Genomic DNA, 19,854 nt, shown 5'->3' on the forward strand with positions numbered 1-19,854 from the left:
AAAAGAAGGCTCCCAATAAACTATCACAAAAATATTTTCTGGACCCAAAGCACCCCCACTTGTAATAGACACTGGTTTAGATTCTACACCTTCGCGGTCGAACTAGATGGCTCGCTTGCAGAAACACAAAGGAGCTTGAACCCAGATCCAAAGCTCACCATGTTAAAGGAAAGCTGGCCCACTGTACAAACTGAGGCAACTTATTCCCCAGAGCAGGCGGAAGATCAAAGCAGCTCAGAAAGACTACAGGTCTCAGCGAATGCTCTGTCAACTTACTTTCAGTTAGTTCTCCCACTATTGCTCCCACTGAAGATGCTGTTAGATCCAAATCAGACTTGAGCTCAACGCCATTTCTGGTCTCCACCATTTCAGCTTCTTTAGGCTCAGGCTCCGCCACGCAAACAGTCGAAACAGAGACCGGGCCAAAACATCTAGTAACCGGCATTACGGAGTACTTTCTTGGTGCAGAACCTAATCCCGATCTACGAGCCCCCTGGACCCCAGAGATTAATAGTGAAACTTTTGCTCTGTCTCTGACGTCTTCTGATGGGGACCAAACTAGTTCAAGCGAAGACATTAGCATGGATCCCTCTAAAGGTACCAGAACTGTGCTGTGTCAGAAGAAAAACAGAAACCAACCTAAAAGACGCAGTCAGCTCAAATGGGACTATTCAGATTCACAAATGCCCTATCCCCTTTGCGAAGAAGCTGAACAGACTTCGATCTGGGAAAATATTAAACCATCAACAGAAAATATGGCAGAACACTCTTTAGCTTCAATTCTAGCTTCTATCAAAGAATTTCAAGAAAAGGCTCGCTCAGACAATCGAGCAGCTAAAGGGGCTGCTAAAAGAATTGCAAGTGGGCTTGCAAAAATAAAACAATTTGCACCAACATCAGCGATAGGGTCAGTATGGTTGAAGGTTGCACAGAGTCTAGAAATGGATCTAACTTCCCTAAAAAATCAAGGGTCGGCTCATGACGCATACCTGATGGACATTAGGATGAAAATAGAGGAGCAGGAGAATCGACACCGCAGGAACAACCTCCGCTTGCTAGGCATTCCGGAAGGCGTTGAGGGAGATGACCCAAGGCGCTATATCGAGAAACTTCTGTGCGAAACCTTTCAGGATCAATCAAACTGGAATTGGGACTACGAAGTTCAACGGGCACATCATTTCCCAGGGCATTCCTTGTGTTCTTTGGGAACTTCCTTCTCAGACAATTTGTTTATGATCAAGCCCGTCCAAACTCACTGAAGGGGGCTAATGGTGTGATGTTTTTTGCCAAACCTGACTTTTGTCACACGACTGTTGAGCGCAGATGGCATCTGCGCCAACCAATTACCCCCTTTCAGCAGCTAGGAGCCCAAGAGTTTTTAATGAATCCTGCCAGATTGAAAGCTATTTTGAATGGGGCCACTCGGATCTTTGTCTGAGGTTAAGGCAGGCGAATTCCTGGGGGAGGCTAAGGCAAAAAAATGGAGCAAGTAAAGGCTTGAGGAAAGTAACTTGAGTGAGAGAAACATGTTAATTTAAGGGAACTAGTATTAGTCCATAAAGAATGTCTCTTTTCTAATACCTTATGGAATAGGATGAATGGGACGCCATTTGTCAGGAAGATACTCTGGGGCTTTCCGATAGCTCTTGAAGCTACAAGATCAGATGAAAAAGGCAGAGCAGAAATTAACCTTGGCAGTTCAATTAGGTGCTGAAATTGAATCTGCTCAACTCTAAGTAATAGTTAGCAAGGCTGAAATAGGGTCTATTTTTGTTAAGAAAGCCGCTTTTAAAAGGGCTTCCGCTAGGGAGAAAGTATATGAATGCGGAGACTGTATTGGTCACCAACTGGCCCTTAGAATTAGACAACAGGTCTCTGCGAGAGAAATCCTATCTATCCAACTTAATTCAGGCGACATCATGAACAACTCAACCAAGATTCGAAAAGCATTTTGTGAATTTTATCAGAATCTTTATACTGAGGGAAATGAGTGGTCCTTAAAATTGAGAGAGGAAGAAAGTCTGAAATATCTCGACAAAATCACTCTAGCAGAGCTCAGCGTAGAAGACCAAGATCAACTAGAGGAGACTCCCGTATGGTATGAGATTGCTAAAGCCGTGGCAAGCTTACCTGACGGGAAAGCGGCTGGTGCCGACTATCCCTGTTGAGTTCTACAAAATATTTGCCCCTCAATTAAATGATCTCCTTACATTACTGATAGTTTCTATTTTTAATGGAGCGCCCCCACCCGCTTCCTGGTCTAACGCTAAGATCGTAATCTTCCCAAAGAAGGATAAATCGCCACTTGAAATGTGATCTTATAGACCAATAACCTTAATCAATTGCGACTCAAAAATCTATGCTAAACTCTTTGCAATGAAACTATCCCTAAGAATAGAGCCCCTGGTGTCACAGTGGCAACATGGGTTAATTCCTAAAAAAAAGTACGACAGAACACATCCGAAGGGCTATAACTTTACTGTATTCAGCTCGGGTATCAGGAGACCCGATGACACTAATTCTGCTTGACGCTGAAAAAGCGTTTGACCGGGTCTCCTGGTCATTCCTCTGGGCTGTCTTGAGAAGGATGTGTTTTGGGCCTAAAGCAGTTCGAGCCATACAAGCTCTCTACCTCAATCCTACCGCCAACATATCTATCAATGGGATACTGACGGAGCAGATTAAAATCTCACGGAGGACCCGCCAAGGATGTCCATGCTCACCTCTGCTCTTCGCACTATATATAGATCCTTTTATAAAAGCAATTGAACACAATCACTCTATCCGTGCGGTGAGCAGATTTGGGTTGGACACTAAAATCATGGCCTATGCCGGCGACCTGGCGATAGTGACCCCGACCCTTTAAGCACAGTTAATCTATTAGAACAAGAGGCAAAGGAGTTTGGAAAAATCTCGGGGTACGCTCTTAATAAAGAAAAAAAAACAATTTATTGTAAACCGTGAAATTAATTGGGTGGACAGTCGAGTGGTTCAGAAGGCAAAATACTTGGGGGTTACTCTAGCTGCTGGCACCAGTTTAATAGTAGAGGAAAATCTGATTCCGCTGGCGATAGAAACTAAACGGGCGCTGAAATGGCTGAATAACCTGCACCTATTGTGGAATAATGTAATGTCTTTAAAATGACCTACTTCCCTAAATTACAATACTTCTTCAGGGCTATCCCTTTAGAGATTGGCAAAGCCATGCTCCAGAGATTTGACCAGATTTTCTCCCAATTCATCTGGGCTTATTCTCGACCAAGACGAGCTCTCCGGCATCTCACCCTTCCTAGGGAAGGAGATGGCTGGGCACTCCTAGATTTAAGATACTATTACTGGGCCTCGGTCCTACAATATAGTGCAGATTTGCCTGAAGAACAATCATCCGCTCCAAATGCAGGTCTCCCCTCTCCAACTGTTATTGGGGGAAGAGACTCGTGGATGTCTCTGGCGACAACTCTCATTTGGATATTATAAACGGTTAAGATTTAAGACCCTGATGAGTACTTATAAAGTATTCTGTAACATTCGTAAAACCTTAGAGCTTGGCAGATTAGAGTTATGATTAATGGGAGAATAATAATTCAATCTGCCATCAATTTTTGGGACTTCCTATCTTCAAGAATGGCACAGAGCGGGAATCCTAAACATGGGAGACCTGATAACCACCAAAGGTATTAAAACATTTCTTGACCTCAAAATTGAATATCATCTGAGGGAGCAAGAGGCTTATAAATAATTCGCCATCAGAGATTTTCTGACCCGTAAGGCGGGAGGGCCTGCAGGATTTTCAAAGGTAGACCTTATTGATAAATTAAAGATTCAACACTACCTGGATTGGATATATTTATACCATATTAATAAGTATAATGCCTGATGACATGCTTAACATAGCTAATAAATGGCAGACTGAACTAATTATTCCGTATAATACTTTTAACCAGGCTGTGCAATTTGCCAAGAGTGCTAATATCTGTCAAATTACAGGCGCAATTTTATAAGACCGCATCCTTTTTATATATTACACCCAGTAGAGAAGCCAAATTGGGAACGGGAACTGGAACGCTCTGCCCTAGATGTTCTGAGTTTAGCACAGACTCTATACACATGTTCGCAACTTGTCCCCGGCTTGCACGTCTGCTGGGAAGGATACAAGTTTTTCTTACTAAAGTCCTTTCTCAAGATATCCAGCTAGCCCCCACGACTGTCCTACTGGGAGTGCAAGATAAGATTAGTCGAAAGAATGGAGGGGGTCTTATCTTTGTGGGAATGACTATTTTACGTATTTGCATAGCCTCATCTTGGATAGACCCAAACCCTCCAGTATTCTCCCACTGGTTGGCTCGACTTATATTGACCTACCACACTGAGAAGGCCATATATTCCAGGAAAGGTATTCGAGGGAAAAAGGGCCTCGCTATTTGGGAACCTTTAACTGCTTGGTTAGGATAGATACAACTACTGGGGTCTTTAAAAAGTTAGAATTAACTCCGGTCTCTCTTTATTTTTTATTAAGATTCGCCAGTCTACTTTGATTTACTTGCAAAATTTCATGAATCTGGACTATATAGGACACCAGAGGATTGTAAAGCTCTTATTGTGATTTCTGGGGCATTTATGATGGGATTCTATTCTGTGTATATTTACTATATTATGCATTATTTAAATGGATAACTACTAAATAGATAGTCTACGTCATGAGATTATGCTTTAAATAATGCTTTCTTTGTACGTCCCTTTTTTTTTTATTCAGAAAAATGTTTTTATGAACTAGGGCTTTTCTTCACCACGAGCCAACTTTGTAGTTTTTGTAGTGGGGGGGGGGGGTGTATAGGGGGAGGGTCAGGCCGAGGGTTCCTTTTTGACATGGTTTTCCACCTCTATAATTGTTTTTGTACTTTCATAAAAAAAAAAAAGTTCTCAATTTCCATAAACAAAGTCTAGACCAAAGTGGAGTGAATTTTGTATCAGAGGCAGTCAAACAACAAAAGGAGCAAATAAACAAGGGGGGGGTGGGCTTCTCCACCAACAGGTATCAAACAGTGGAAATAACACCTACATCCCAGCCTTCCATGGGATCTAAATTCAAGCAGGTCAAGAAAAAACATATGTATGAACATGAGAGCAGTGGTCACCATCAGCGCACCCATTTTCATTCCAATGTTTAATGAAATCTTGAGCCGCATCAGGGTGAGCGGAGAGACGAGTCCTTAGGTGACATCTCCCTTGCAGTTTGGCAGGGGTCTCTCTGAACCTCTCCAACTCCTTCATGAATGCCAGCAACATAAATTCAATCATTGCGAAGGACTTTTTAGTGGGATGAGATGGCTCTGCATCGCTAATCCTCGGTTACCTGGTGGATGTAGATCCCAGAGAGAAAAACTCTTGCTTTTCTTTATGTGCCTGCTAATCATTTTCTTAAGATGTTATCAAAGAAATGTTAGGGTTCAAGCTTGAAAAGGAATAATTATAACTGTGTGCCACAGTTTCTGACCCTCTGTTTTCAGGTCCGTAGTCAAGCCGTGTGTGGGAATGCCAGAGGCAGGCTAACAGAGCAGCACCATCTAGCTCAGTGCTATTGGTTGCAGCATTGTGTGCATTGGATCCGCATAGCCACTCAGTCATGAAAAACAGCTTAACAGGAGAACTGCATCCTCTTCTCAGTTATTGCCAGGTACAGTCCAGTTTAATGCTTCGTCGCCCTCTTGCAGCCTCTGGGAGGGAGCTGGGCCAGAGCTCCATGTGATGGCGGCTTTCTGACAACACCACAAGCTCTGTCCCTCTGCCTGCAATAAGAAGAGCTTAAGTCAAGGGTAAAAAACATTCCCCTTTCCAGCTTACACAACATTTCATTTATTCTGGGTATTAAATGATTGTCCATAACATTGTTGGCATTCACAGCTATCAACTTTCTTTGCAAATACAATGGGTGAATGTAAGAATCCAAGTACTCATTGAAGAGAATAAAATAAGTTTATTCTAGGGAAAGGCTCCCATCCACAAACGACCTGTCATCAGGATCACATCAAGGCTCCAACTGAAGCTGAAGCCTAAGCGCATAAGTTGACAATTGGAGCATAAGGTCATGAGTTCAACAATAGGGGAGGTAGGTGTTACATGAAATGGCGGGAGGCAAAGAGGAGACAAGTGGCAAATCAGAAGACGCTGCACTTATCTTCTACATTTCATCAATGGCTGCCTGAGGACTACGCAGTGTTTTTGAGGGCCACTCTTCTTGAAAGCACACAACATGCACTGACTTTCTGATGTGCAGATATCACTCCAGTCAGCGAACCTTACTTATGAAAAGAAATGAAGGAAGAGGAACCTACAGCAGTGCTCCCCACAGCATCAGTGCATGATGTGAGGCCAGCACAAGTAATAGGGCCACCATTTCTCCTTACTGAGAATGAGAGCACCCCATTGTAGCTCTTGACTCTCTCAGGATAGTGAAAAAGAACAGTCCAGGGCCTACTCCGAGTAAGTGGTGTATGTGCCTGTGACACTACCTGCAAGCATAGAGTTTGAGCTAAAACAAATTGGAAAGCTGCACTGCGGTTAGAGATTAGAGTATTTTGCAAGGAGAGTGTGCTTCCATCAAATGGGAGTTCCAAGAAACAGGAGCTGCAGAAGTCCCTCATGGCCAGAGAGGAGGCCCACCAGTTGCAAGCCACAGCAGAGAAGGAGGAGCAGGAATGAGGACCTGGGCACAGGTCCTGAGCTGCAGCACTCAGAGAAGCTGGAGGGTTGTAGAGCTGAAAGAGTTCAGACTGCATCTGGCCAAACTAAAATTGCTCTCCGCCAACGAGGAGGCTGGTGCCAAGACGACGGCAGAGAAGGCCGCCCAGGTACTTGAGGAAAAGATGCAGATCATGGAGAAAAAGGAGGCTGTTGTAAATAGGCTTGCAGAGGAGCCATCCGAGCCCTTGAGGTGAAGAAGCTGGCCCTAGGGAAGGAAAGCTGAGGCTGAAAGAGCCTTGGCTGAGAGGAAGTTGGTCTTGGCTCACAGCATGAGCCTGAAGGAGCTGGACATAAAAGCAAAGCAACCAACAGAGTGCATCAGCAATGGTGGCAGCATTCATCCAGTGTCCAATGGAGAAGTGGGAGTACGCATACCGCAAGAACTGATGCCCAGCTCTTGGGGGGCGGGGGGAGGGGTGTTAACTCCATCCAGCAATATCTTCCACTTTAAAACTGGCTCCAAGTATAAAAATAGGTCCCTCAGACCCACTCTTTAGTTAACCTCAAGACCGGAGGAGCACTCTCAAAGGACTGCCCTGCTGCCTGAGGCCTGCTGTGTACTTCAGAGGACTTCCTTGCTGCTCCAAGAGGACTGCCCTGCCGCCTGAACTCTGCCCTGCCGCCTGAAGTCTGGCCTGTGCCTTCAGAGCAGTGTCCTGACTTCAAAGGCTAGTTTGCTGGGCTCCTGCTCAGAGCGACAGGGACACAAAAGCTCCAACAACTTTAAAAATGCACCTTCACACAGCTTGAAGCGAGTCCGTATCCCCTGAGTGGTTCATATATTGCCCCCCCCCCCCTCCCCCATCCCCACCAATGACACCTTTGTCATGGACACCTCCAGCTCTTTTTCCCCACTGAGCTTAACCTTCCCAGACATTTTTCTTCAAAATGTCTTCTGAGTCTGGTGGTAAGCTCAGTAGAGACCTGTCCCTATCTACCTCGTATATCCAAACCGCACTCCATCGCAGTCAGCCATAACGTTCGACTTTGTCACGGCTTTATGCAACTAGATATTCGCGATTGGCACGCTGTTTTTTTAGATGCTGGATTGCACTAAACTTTCAAAATTCATAACTCCACTTCTGCTAATTGGATTTTTGTCATTTTGGTGTCATATAATTTATTACATTTTACTATATTCTAAATTGGTATGGGATTTTTCTTGTTTTGTGTTTTTGTCTTCATTACTGTGTAGGTGCTGCATAAATATTTTGCTCATAGCGTCTACGTTAAGCCTCACTACTTTTGTGCTATGCTACCAGAGGGTTAAGCGCATGTTAATTTTTGTGACTTCTTGTGGTTGACCCTGTCAAGGTTTGTGGCTTTTGCTTGAGAAAGGGCTTCCATCCCCCCTCAACCAACAACCCAATTTCTCACAGGTTCCTAGTTCGCTTCCTTTCCAAATAGGGAACTGTTTAATATAGTCTCAAAGTTCAAAACTGACCTCTTGCTCAAAGACGTTACACCTTGCACGGGTCACGCTTGCATATCAGTGTGAGAAAAGGCACAGGTCCGGTAATATTATCTGATGTGAACATGTTCACACTAGACATCACCAGCCTTCGTTCTACTGTTACAACCTCCAGCGCCAGACTCACAGCCTTCACTTTTTTCTCAGCCAGTGTCCGCAGTTAGCCCGGTGAGAGGTGGAGAAGTTGTAGCCGGTGCCCCTCCGCATTGGCGGCCTGGAGGGAGTGGGTCAAGGATGGAGACTGGCCTCCTGTTTGGGGAGGGACAGTGAGGAAGATTTGGGTCTTTTGGTGTTGCATCTCTTTCGTGAGCAAGTACGGTATCACTGCGGTTTAGGTGCCGTTGCTATCCAAGCTGGCTCAGTGGGTCCTGCTCCCCACAAGGAGGCCCATGAAGTGGGCGCTCCTCTGTGAGCCACGTCTGAGCAGATTCTGGAGTATTGAAGTGGGACCAGTTTGCGTGGACCAATCGGAGCGTGGCCGGGAATAGGAGGCAATACTGAAGGCCAAGAGCCTGGGCTTCTGCTTGACCGCCAGGTAAGAACGGCCTTGCTGCTGAGTGGCCTCCCTCAAGATTGCATCTTTAGCCCTGATGAGAATTTTGTTGCTCATCGGCCTTGGAGATGCTCCCGGGGATGGTTTAGGAGTCCGTGCCCTTTGTGCCCTCTCTATTGCGAACCTGAGGGACAGTTGGTCCATGGGCATCCAGGATTTGATCCATGTTTCAAGGTATTCTGCGACTTATTGCAGTTCATTCCCTCAGGAATGCCAATCACACATGTTATTGCTTCTATATTGGTTATCAGCGTCTTCTTCATGGCGATGTAGCTCCGCCGTGCACGTGAGAAGGCTGGTGACCTGGTATTTTAGAGCAGTGACATCTTCCACTGTGGATAAGAGGGTTTCAGCCTCCATGATCCTGGCCGTAGTGTTGCACAGGTCCTGACGCAGCAGGGCAACGTCCACCCGCACATCACCGATCTTGGCTTCCAGAGTGGTCTGGGAGGACTGAATGGCTTGGAGGATTGTTGCGAGGTTGTGCTCCGGCAAGGATGCCTTTTTGGCACTGGTGCCCCCATTCTGAGCACCCCCAGGTTTGGTGGTGTACTGGTCCATGTGGGTCTGGGAGATCGCAGGCTGGTGGGTATCTTTGCCCATGTTTGCGTGGTGAATGGGCCCCACACGGTACTCCCTCAGCAGGGTACCCAGCCCACTTGCCACTGTACCGCAGCAGCACGAGCAGCCGAGCCATAGGGAATAGTGCACCTCCCGCAGACCAAGGATGTTAATGCAGCCGATGATCTGGGGAACCAGCAAGTTCTGCGGAGGCGAACTGAAGGAGTCCTGCAGGGTTTTCGCCGAGATGATGCAAGACATGTGGAGACAACGGGCCGGTTGGCGACAACTAGGCCTAGTCCGTACCATCTATTGAGGCTGGAGATTTGTGCGGGTAGTGTGCTGCGGCAGGTAGGCCGTTAACGTGCGGCAGTCACAGGGCAATGGAGTGTTGGGGTGGTGCCACCATTCGTGCAGCCCCAGCCTTTGGAGGGGAAATTGCCACTTCCAGGGCTTCGGGGCAACAGGTCGACAAGGCCCCACCATCGCTATAGCAGGGTTTGGAAGGGTCAAGGGGCTACTGTAGGGGTTCAAAGCCATCAGGTTGGTGCCCTCACAGATTTGTCCCATCAGGCCCAGCATCCGGGCAACCCAAAAGGCATCGACATACATGCAAGTTGAGGGCCAGGCCAGAGTACTCCAGGACAGTGCAATGTGTTTGGGGCACCCACCTGCCGTCTCCACCAACAAGCACAGGCCTGGGAATTGGTGGTGGCGCAGTCACAGCCCAGGAGCGGAAAGGCAGACTAGAGGCCGTGGGGGCTTCAGGGCGCGGTCGGGACACCCCGCGGAGGCTCCAGTAGGATCCCACCCTTGCTGGTCAGGAGCCGACCTGCAGAGTAAGCAGCTTCCGGATCAGGCAAGGAGCAGGTGTCCGGGACTAAACGAGTACTGGAGGAGGCCCAGTCACGCCAGGCCCGCAGTGTCTTGCAAGCGGCTGGGTAGGCCCGTGGCATCTCGCAAGCAGCTGGGTAGGCAGCAAGGACCTCAGTCAAGGCGCGTGTAGGCCACTGGATTTGGATACGAGAGAGTAAATGGATGCGGGAAGCAATCTTGCATGCAGGTAGCCGCTGGAACGTCCAGGCTGTAGCTCCAATTGATGGGTAACGACGGGATCCCAGCTTGAGATGGCCTTCGGAGCCCTGCGGTGAGGCAGCATCCAACCTGTTCAGGCCGCCATGCTGGGAGAAATGTGGGCCGTCAGGAAATAGTTGGCAGACTGGTCATCCACACCTAATGGCTGCTGGTCATTACAGCTGGCAGGTCCGGGGGCACTAAAGAGCACTCCTGGGCAAGGCGGAGGCGTCCCAATGGCGATGAATGGCAGCAGATGTCAGAGGGGTCTGGAGCACTTTGAGAGAGCGACCACCATCTTGACGCTCCAAGCCACGCCCCCTGCACACAAATTCCAATGGCGTTTCATATAATCGAATTTATCCCCTGTACACTTAAGATGAATACATGTTTGGATCCATAAACGACGAGCAGGTCTTTGCAGAAGTGACGTCTCGATCTCGTTCTCCATCAGTCACACATTGGGTCTCTTCCTTGTTCATCTTCCTCTCTGTGGTCTTCCTAGGAGCTCCTGAAAAACAAACCAAGCAGGAAATTGTACATCACTTTGAATGATAGGTAGAGACTTGTGCGGAAATAACAGACTCCCACAAGCGACAAATATAACATGACACACAATACGTTGCACACATTACACAATAGCGCAGTGGTGCAAAGTCCTGGCACAATGACCCTGCACGACTTAATGACCGTTCATAATTATCTGAGATATCTTGACATGACCTTAACTGTAATGTAACCATAGACAGAGCCACCTAATGCACCATGTCTGTATCTTTAAAGCAGATTCAGCAACAGTCATGCAGGCCCTCCGTCCGCTCTGTCTCAATCGAGCTTACAACTCATCCTAAAAACCCAAGATAACCCATGAGCAGTGCTTTAAATGGGCAGGTGCTTTCTGGTACTGAGTACTTGCACTTCTTTCATTTGAAAGGGAGACTATCTGCACTTCTCTGCAATGCTGTAATACATTTAATGGAAGAGTACCAGCACTACCCAGGAACAAATAGGTAGTCTGGACAGTGAGTACCAGCACTTCAAAGCACTGCACACGAGACGTTCACATGCAGCTCTCAACAGACATTTGCATGGTCAGGACGTCACATTGGCATCAACAGACGTGTATGTTTTCGCACAGAGCAGACCATAATAACCACATCAGAGGGTTACCGGATGATTCAGTGTCATAAGGGACTCCTTATTGCAGTCCAGTTTTTGCCTCTGTAATTTAGAACCGTACTTACCAACCTTCACGGTGCCACTGTGTGACACAGGATATTGGTTCCCTTTGCACGGTCACCCAGTGTGGAGCCGATATCACATTAGCAGTGAAAACGAGCTGAAAACCACACTACACAGTGCACTCCCAGCTTGTCTCTGGAGACTTTGAACTGCTGATGTCCATTAAGGGATGTGAAAACACCCAGGGCATCTGCTCCAGCCTCTGCAAGATTTTATTTTGAGGAGGGGGATTATGGGTTGGGAGGGGCAAAAGTGACCCTTAGGTACTTCATGGCACAAGGCACAACCCCCTCCATGACCCGACTCCCCCTCACAATGAAAATGTTGTTTTAGTTGGCAGGTCTGTAGAAAGTTAAGTCCAGTTGAAATGAAACCGAATTACTCCCACCAAGGGCAGCTCCTTCCCCTGTTCCAGTGTGTGCTCTATTACATAATAAGGTTTTCTTTCAATGCACAGTACCCAGTGCTTGTACAAACGTGTGCTATTGCTGGGGACAGCATAGCATTAAGAAATTGACCTGTGGCTTGAAACTGCAGGTTCCTTTCATAGCAGAAAGTGCTTGGCTCAACTCCCTCTCTTAAAGTAAATGTAAATATCAAGATGTCTGCCAATCGACGAAGCACTCCTGTGATGGAGAATCATTAGTCCACTCCTACTGATCAGCTGACAGATTTATGATGTGTGGACTTCCTTATCACAGGGCACTGAAGGATGGTGATCACCCATGGCGCTCTAGGTGATGTTCTGTATCTTTTTAACAAACCAATACAACCAGACTTCATCCTGTAATTAACTACTGCTAGGGACAGTACCAAACTCAGCATCTTGGGCTTCTTGAGTTGGAGAAACTGGGTTAGTTTACATAGTCAGTATGGAGAGGAGGCCACACCTCTTCTTTTGCGCAAGATGATAATGGCACTAATAGCCCAGGCTGCTGTCTGTGAAGCGTCTTCACCTGATCCTGAGATTCCTGAGACTTTCAATTAGGCAGATGTTGTCTCAGTGGTGACAGACTTGAGAGCTCTGGAGCAAACCTTACTGGGCATTATCTATAGTATCTGGTCTACTGGAACCAGTGGGTGATGAAGAGAAGCCTCCATTCCATTGGAGTACCACTTGTACCCTATGATGGAGTGAATAGAAGTCCTGACCTCGAGGGACAGAATTGAGTGCCTCAACTTCTGTTGAGGTCTGTGTAGAAGGCTTGTTTTTTCCCCTTGAAGCATCTTTTCTTGGACTGTGAGAAGGTACATGAAGAAGAAACATTGTCCAGAGGACTTGGAACGAAATACTGCCCTCCTTAAAAGACCAAAAAGCATCAATGGGCTGGATTGAGGACTAGAATCTGGCCAGTAAAAGTTCAATTAAAAGTAGCAGTGTAGGTGTTGATCACATCTGTTTTCTATTGTTGTGGCATCTAATTTGTTGAGATTTCAAATAAATTCTCACATGAGGTGGCAATTTTATGACTTTATCCTGGGTGTCCAGTTTTAAATCTAAAGTTTTAAACCGCTCCTGCTGCCATATAGTATAATCTGTTGTGTTCATGCCCATGGAGTGGTTTCTCAGATTACTGAAAATAAGAAGTTTATGCTAAAGCACTCTCCTATTGAGGTGGAGCATAAATATAAACTCATAAACCTGTTTACCCACATGGAGTAATGACTGTCAAATATATGTCAAGGTTGTAAACTCTTTGTTGTTGATATGACTGAATGAGATGTCTCTAATCTGGGAACTTTTTATGTACTTCTCAGGTTTGGCCTCCTTGTCTGTGAGCGATACCCTTTTCCCTTCAAGGATTCACCATCAACACCATAGACCGGGCTGGGGATTCCTAGAAACAGAGACTGTCCTGTTTTAGAGTTCTGTATTTATTTCATAGAGATATGTTAACAGTGGGAGAAACAGTCGGAACACTGCGGTCTTAATGCGTGGCCCGACTATGCAAACTAACCCACGCTTGCCTTAACCACGCATTAGCGTGGTTAAGGCAGTGCGCTGGCTAGCTGCTGATAGCTGGGGACTGACGCAGGAATGCCTCGCCAGAAAGAGATCCGTGGTGAGGTAAGTGGGGCTGGAGTTTTCTGGCTGGGGTAGTTTTCTGGGCTGGGTGGGGGGGTTGGGGTAGTTTTCTGGGATGGGTTGGGGGAACGGATAGTTTTCTGGGCTGGGGGTCGGGGTAGTTTACTGGGCTGGGGGGTTTGGGGAAAGTTTTTAGTGCTGGGGGGGTCAGAGGTAGTATCCAGGGTGGGGAGGTTTGGGGCTAGTTTTCAGGGCTGGAGGGGGGTTCGGAGGTTGTTTTCAGGGCTGGGGGGGTCAGGCTAGTTTTCACGGTGGGGTGGAGGTAGGTTTCAGGGCTGGGTGGTCTGGGCTAGTTTTGAGGGCTTGGGGGGGGGGGGCTTCAGGGCTGGTTTTCAGGGCTGGGGTGGGCTTTGGGGCTAGTTTTCAGGGATGGAGGAGGGTCTGAGTAGTTTTTTTTTAAATTAGTGGTAAGGGTATTAGGCCTAAAGGTAGTTAAAGGGGTTGGGGTAGTTTTAGGGACCGCGTGGGGTGGGACAGAGCCGGGATAGTGTTTAAGGGACAGGGTTTTAGGCCTCAGAGCAGGGGAGGGGAATGGGTAGTTGGGGTAGTTTATAGGGCTTAGGGGTTTGTGGAGTCGTTTTTAGCATGGGGGGGGGGGGGAGTAGTTTTTTGAAATAGGGGTTTGTGTTTTAGGCCTAAGGGCAGTGCAAGGGTGAGTTGCAGGGACAGCACAAAGGGGTGGGAGAGGGTCGAGGTAGTGTTTAAGGGTTAGGGACAGCATGGGGGTTGGGAGGAGGTCGGGTTATTTGGACCTCAGGCGGGGGACAGTTAGGAGCTTAGGACGGTAGGAGGGAGGTCGCGACCTTAGCCACTCATACCCCTTTAACATTCATGCCTTAACCACAAAATTACATGGTAAAGGCATGTGTGGTAAAAGAATGCATGGTTAAGACGCATTGGTGGTTTAGGCTGTGTGGTAGAGGCACGCATGGTTTATCCAGTTGTGCCTCCATCATACAACAGTAGATGCAGAAATTGCATTCTAACAGATTTTCTGTGCCACAGTGAGGATCTTTTGCTCCAAGCATTATGCAAGGACTTTGCTGTAAAAGCTGAGGCAAACATAAACCACACTTGCCTTCTTTTTCTGATGGGATTCTATTGCTTTGGTGGACAGCTTCTAGAGCTCTTTGGCCAGACCACTATGTACTTTTGTATTGGATGTATCTCCTAAAGCTGACTCGTATTGGCTTTGCTGTGTGTGCCAGATTGTTACTTTGGCCTGCCAGCCTCTGCTCTTTGAGCAGAAATGGCTGGTGGCTCACAGCCAGCGTCCTCATTCCAGGCCTGTAAGGACCTATATAAGAAACCAGAACAGGAACAGACACTAGTACTAGAATTGATGTTGGATAAATTGTTCAGGATTAGTCAGTGGTGAGTGAGCAGGCATCGGAGCCTAAATTGTGAAAACTGGTGCCTGTGCTACTAATCCTTTGGAAGCAGCTGGCACCTAGGGTCTGCCAGTTGTGTGCTGGAAATATACCATGAAATCACTATGACTTCAAATCGTCAAAGCTACCACTTGATTTAGTCTGGACTTTAATCTCTGGAATAACCTTCTTTTCCTACCGCTTGCTATATAATACATCTGAGACACGCTCTAGGGAGTCAATGTTTCTAAACGATGCAACATCCAGTAGACCCCTCCTTGTACTGATGGAGTTTTCTGGAGGTGGACTGGAGAGCAGTGATGAGGTACTGATGAGAGTTCTAGACAGAGCTATAGCCACAGTCCTCACACTCCAGAATCTGTTGCAGACCTGGGGAGGTGGAGTAACACATACCTTTAGATTGAGCAAGTCTGTACATATTTTACATTCTATCATGATTCATCCCTCAATGTTGTGTCATATGTCCCGTGCAGGGCCATTGTCGTTTTTCCAATGTTGGCATATTTACAGGTTTGTATCACTTTGCTTTGTACCACACTGTACTTTCACACACCGTGCCGTTTTCGCCTTCTGTTCTTTCCTGGGATTTAGTCTACATACCATAGACTAGGTCAAACAGCAATTCCCCTTGTTATTTTGTTCTGGCCAGGCCTCCGCACCTAGACAAAATACAAATACAAATGCTGTTTGGGAAAATATATTTTGTCATAGCTATGTACAGAGTAGGTAACAACACACTTGGAGAGGGATCTTTCCTGGGAAGAGATCGTGACAGCACTTGAGAGGTAGAACTTTCATCTGTGCATGCTAAGGTAAGGGGACTGCTGCCAAAACCCAGCGCTCTTCTGATGTATAATCTCGTTGCATCTGTAAAAGGGAGGGGGGTTAGGCTACCCTGTCTTATATAATGACCGCTCCTTTTAAAATGTATGGACTACTTACTATGCTGACCGTATTTGTTAGGCATTTTCTTTTTTTTTTTTTTAATATTTTTTATTAGAAACCGTTGGTACACAATAAAATACAGACAAGGGCCTACAACCACCAGGGCCGGCCGCTATAGAGCCCGAGGGCCCGCAGTGCAACGCCACACATTCAAATGAGCCAGAGGCAAAGCTCCCGGCAGGTCGTGAGCACCTGTAACAGGCCGTGGCCATAGGCCAGGAGCAATCGGAAAATACAGTTTCATTTTTTATTAAATATAAAACACACTCAAGGCACTGAGAGTCCGAAATAGCAGCGTGCTCTTCCCAGGACGGGGAACAACGTACAGTGTCCAAAGCAGTTCTTGTCTGGAAGCGGTAGAGGGGGGCAACGGGAAAACGAAGCATGAAACACACCTCACACCATCCCACAGAATGTGTGGCTAGGGGGACAAGGCAATATCGACCTCTAATGGCAGAGGCAGGGTGCAGATACGTCCACGATATAAATTCCATGGCCCCCATACTTTAGTCCATTTCCCTGGCTTGCCTCTCGCCACATACAGTCTTTTCCCTAAACATACACCAGTCCATATTCTCCCTCCATACCTCGATCGTGGGCGGCCTCGGGGAGCCCCACAGCTGTGCAATGTTACGCTTAGCCACCATGTACCCCAAGGTCACCCACTGCGTCTGTGCCGCATTACAATCATTCGGTTCCCAGACATTCAACAAACACCTCCTAGCCTCTGGCAACAGAGCAACTTGCGTGACCTCCTCCATTACGTTGTGGATACCGTTCCAAAATCGCACAACCTCCGAACATTCCCATAAGATATGAAGAAAGGTACCCGGCAGGCCACATCCACGCTTACACAGTCCATCCATTGAGTAACCCATACGCAGCAAACCGGGCCCCGTAACATACACTCTATGAAGGATCTTCAGCTGTACGAATCGTAAGCGGGCCGGGATCGCCACCTCTTTCGGGGACGCCACCGCCGATACCCAGTCTTCATCGTCCAGTTCCAAGCCATCGCCCGTCCATGCCTCCCGCAGACGGAGCAGCAAGTCCGCGCGATCATTAATGAGTTTCTTATAAATCAGAGAAATAGTGCTGTCGGGCACGTAGCCATCCAACACTCTATCCTCCAGTGGGGAATACTCTGGGATAGCAGCAACGTCCAGAAAAACCGAACACAACGCATGGTAGACTTGGGCATACCGGAAGTACTCTCTATCGTTTAATTTATATTCAGTTTTGAGCATTTCAAACGTTTTGAAAGACCCCTTCGCCCAAAGATCACCCACCTTACAGATACCAATCATGTCCCATTTCTCAAAGCCTTTCGATCTCCACAAACAGCCCAACCGCTCAGAGGCATACAACGGCGTCGCCCGAGTCAAGCGATCCCTCCACCCCATCGCAGCATTCGCAGCGTGCCACACACGTACCGCAACCTGCGTGGGTCCTGTCCACCGCGTGTCCGGGGTCACCGAGTACAGCGCCCTATTATAGTCCCCACCCGGGAGCAGAAATGTATCCATCTCAAAGGCCGGATTCAAGGCAGGACCGTATATCCCGTGGTTCACCGCCGCCAACTGAGACGCCCAATAGTATCGTTTAATATCGGGGAGGGCGACCCCCCCGTCGTACCAAGGGAGCGTCAACTTGGCAAGAGCAATCCGCGGCCGCCCATCCCAAAACAATTGGCGCTGAAGACCCTCCACCTCCCGGAAATAACGGGCCGGCACGACATCTAGAGTATTTTGCAAAGCATACAAGAAGCGAGGTAGCGACATCCTTTTAAACAATGCCGCCCGTCCGAGCGGTGAGAGCTGAAGTCGTCGCCACCTCGCGACGTCGGCCCGTAATCGCTGGAGGGGAGGGAGAAGGTTTCGCTCATAGCGGACCGCGGGATCCAGAGAGATAAAGATTCCCAAATATTTGAACCCCAGTGTAGCAATCTGGATGGGGCAATCCCGTGGCAGGAGGGGGGCCTCACCCGAGAGGACGTAGACACACGACTTGGCCCAGTTGATGACCAGGCCGGAGTTGCGACCAAAAGAATTCAGTACGTCCACCAACACAATTAGCGACTGTCGGGGAGAGGTGAGATACAGAAGGATTTGGGAAAAAGGGGGTGGTGATGGACAGAGTCTCTGAATGATGCAGAATACTCTTACCAAGTCAAGAGATCATGGTTTTAATCCATCACCGTTTTTTAGCTCACTGCACCATCCCAGCTCAGAACCCGGCTACATGCAAATTAGTCTGTACCTGTCCCAGTGCATGATGGGAACAGGGCAAACCAAACTACCAAGCCAATTCTTATACTGGGAAGGAAACAAGCTTCCGGGGACCGGTTTCTGGCATCACAGCCTTCGTCGGCCCGGCTTGCCTGAATCCTGATGGTGCAATGAGCAAGGGACTCACGTCTGAGCATACCCTCCCACACTGAGTGTGGATAAAATCGATTTGGGAAAAAGGGGGTGGTGATGGACAGAGTCTCTGAATGATGCAGAATACTCTTACCAAGTCAAGAGATCATGGTTTTAATCCATCACCGTTTTTTAGCTCACTGCACCATCCCAGCTCAGAACCCGGCTACATGCAAATTAGTCTGTACCTGTCCCAGTGCATGATGGGAACAGGGCAAACCAAACTACCAAGCCAATTCTTATACTGGGAAGGAAACAAGCTTCCGGGGACCGGTTTCTGGCATCACAGCCTTCGTCGGCCCGGCTTGCCTGAATCCTGATGGTGCAATGAGCAAGGGACTCACGTCTGAGCATACCCTCCCACACTGAGTGTGGATAAAATCGATTTGGGAAAAAGGGGGTGGTGATGGACAGAGTCTCTGAATGATGCAGAATACTCTTACCAAGTCAAGAGATCATGGTTTTAATCCATCACCGTTTTTTAGCTCACTGCACCATCCCAGCTCAGAACCCGGCTACATGCAAATTAGTCTGTACCTGTCCCAGTGCATGATGGGAACAGGGCAAACCAAACTACCAAGCCAATTCTTATACTGGGAAGGAAACAAGCTTCCGGGGACCGGTTTCTGGCATCACAGCCTTCGTCGGCCCGGCTTGCCTGAATCCTGATGGTGCAATGAGCAAGGGACTCACGTCTGAGCATACCCTCCCACACTGAGTGTGGATAAAATCGATTTGGGAAAAAGGGGGTGGTGATGGACAGAGTCTCTGAATGATGCAGAATACTCTTACCAAGTCAAGAGATCATGGTTTTAATCCATCACGGTGATGGATTAAAACCATGATCTCTTGACTTGGTAAGAGTATTCTGCATCATTCAGAAACTCTGTCCATCACCACCCCCTTTTTCCCAAAGAGATACAGAAGGATGTCATCCGCGTAAAGGGAGACACGGTCTTCAAACTCCGGCGTCCATCTAATGCCTCGCAACGACTGCTCCCAACGCAGCCAGGCGGCGAGAGGCTCCAAAGAAAGTGCAAAGAGAAGGGGTGATAACGGACATCCCTGCCGCGTACCTCTCCCCAGTGCGAAGAGAGCCGACACCCTACCATTCACCACCACCTGAGCCAGGGGGTCAGCATATAGTAATTTTACCCAACCTATAAACTCAGGGCCGAACCCAAATTTCGCCAACACGGCCCAAATATATTGCCACTCCAAAGTGTCGAACGCCATCGTAGCATCTAAAGATGCCAAGATGGCCGGCTCACGTATAAATTCCGCTCTAGCAAGCACGCCGTGCAACCGCCTCAAATTTAGAGCGGTATTCCGATGGGGTATAAAACCGGACTGGTCCTGATGAATCAAGT

At 47.7% G+C, this 19,854-nt stretch overlaps 1 protein-coding gene across 2 annotated transcripts in view; it reads left to right on the forward strand.

Annotated features, from left to right (window-relative positions):
• ITPK1 (inositol-tetrakisphosphate 1-kinase) overlaps positions 1 to 19,854 on the forward strand; it is a 596,101-nt gene that overhangs the window by 289,128 nt on the left and 287,119 nt on the right. The gene's annotated exons all lie outside the window — the stretch shown is intronic.

Source organism: Triturus cristatus, chromosome 9 (assembly GCF_964204655.1).
Source record: "Triturus cristatus chromosome 9, aTriCri1.1, whole genome shotgun sequence".
In the NCBI taxonomy this organism is placed as follows: domain Eukaryota; kingdom Metazoa; phylum Chordata; class Amphibia; order Caudata; family Salamandridae; genus Triturus; species Triturus cristatus.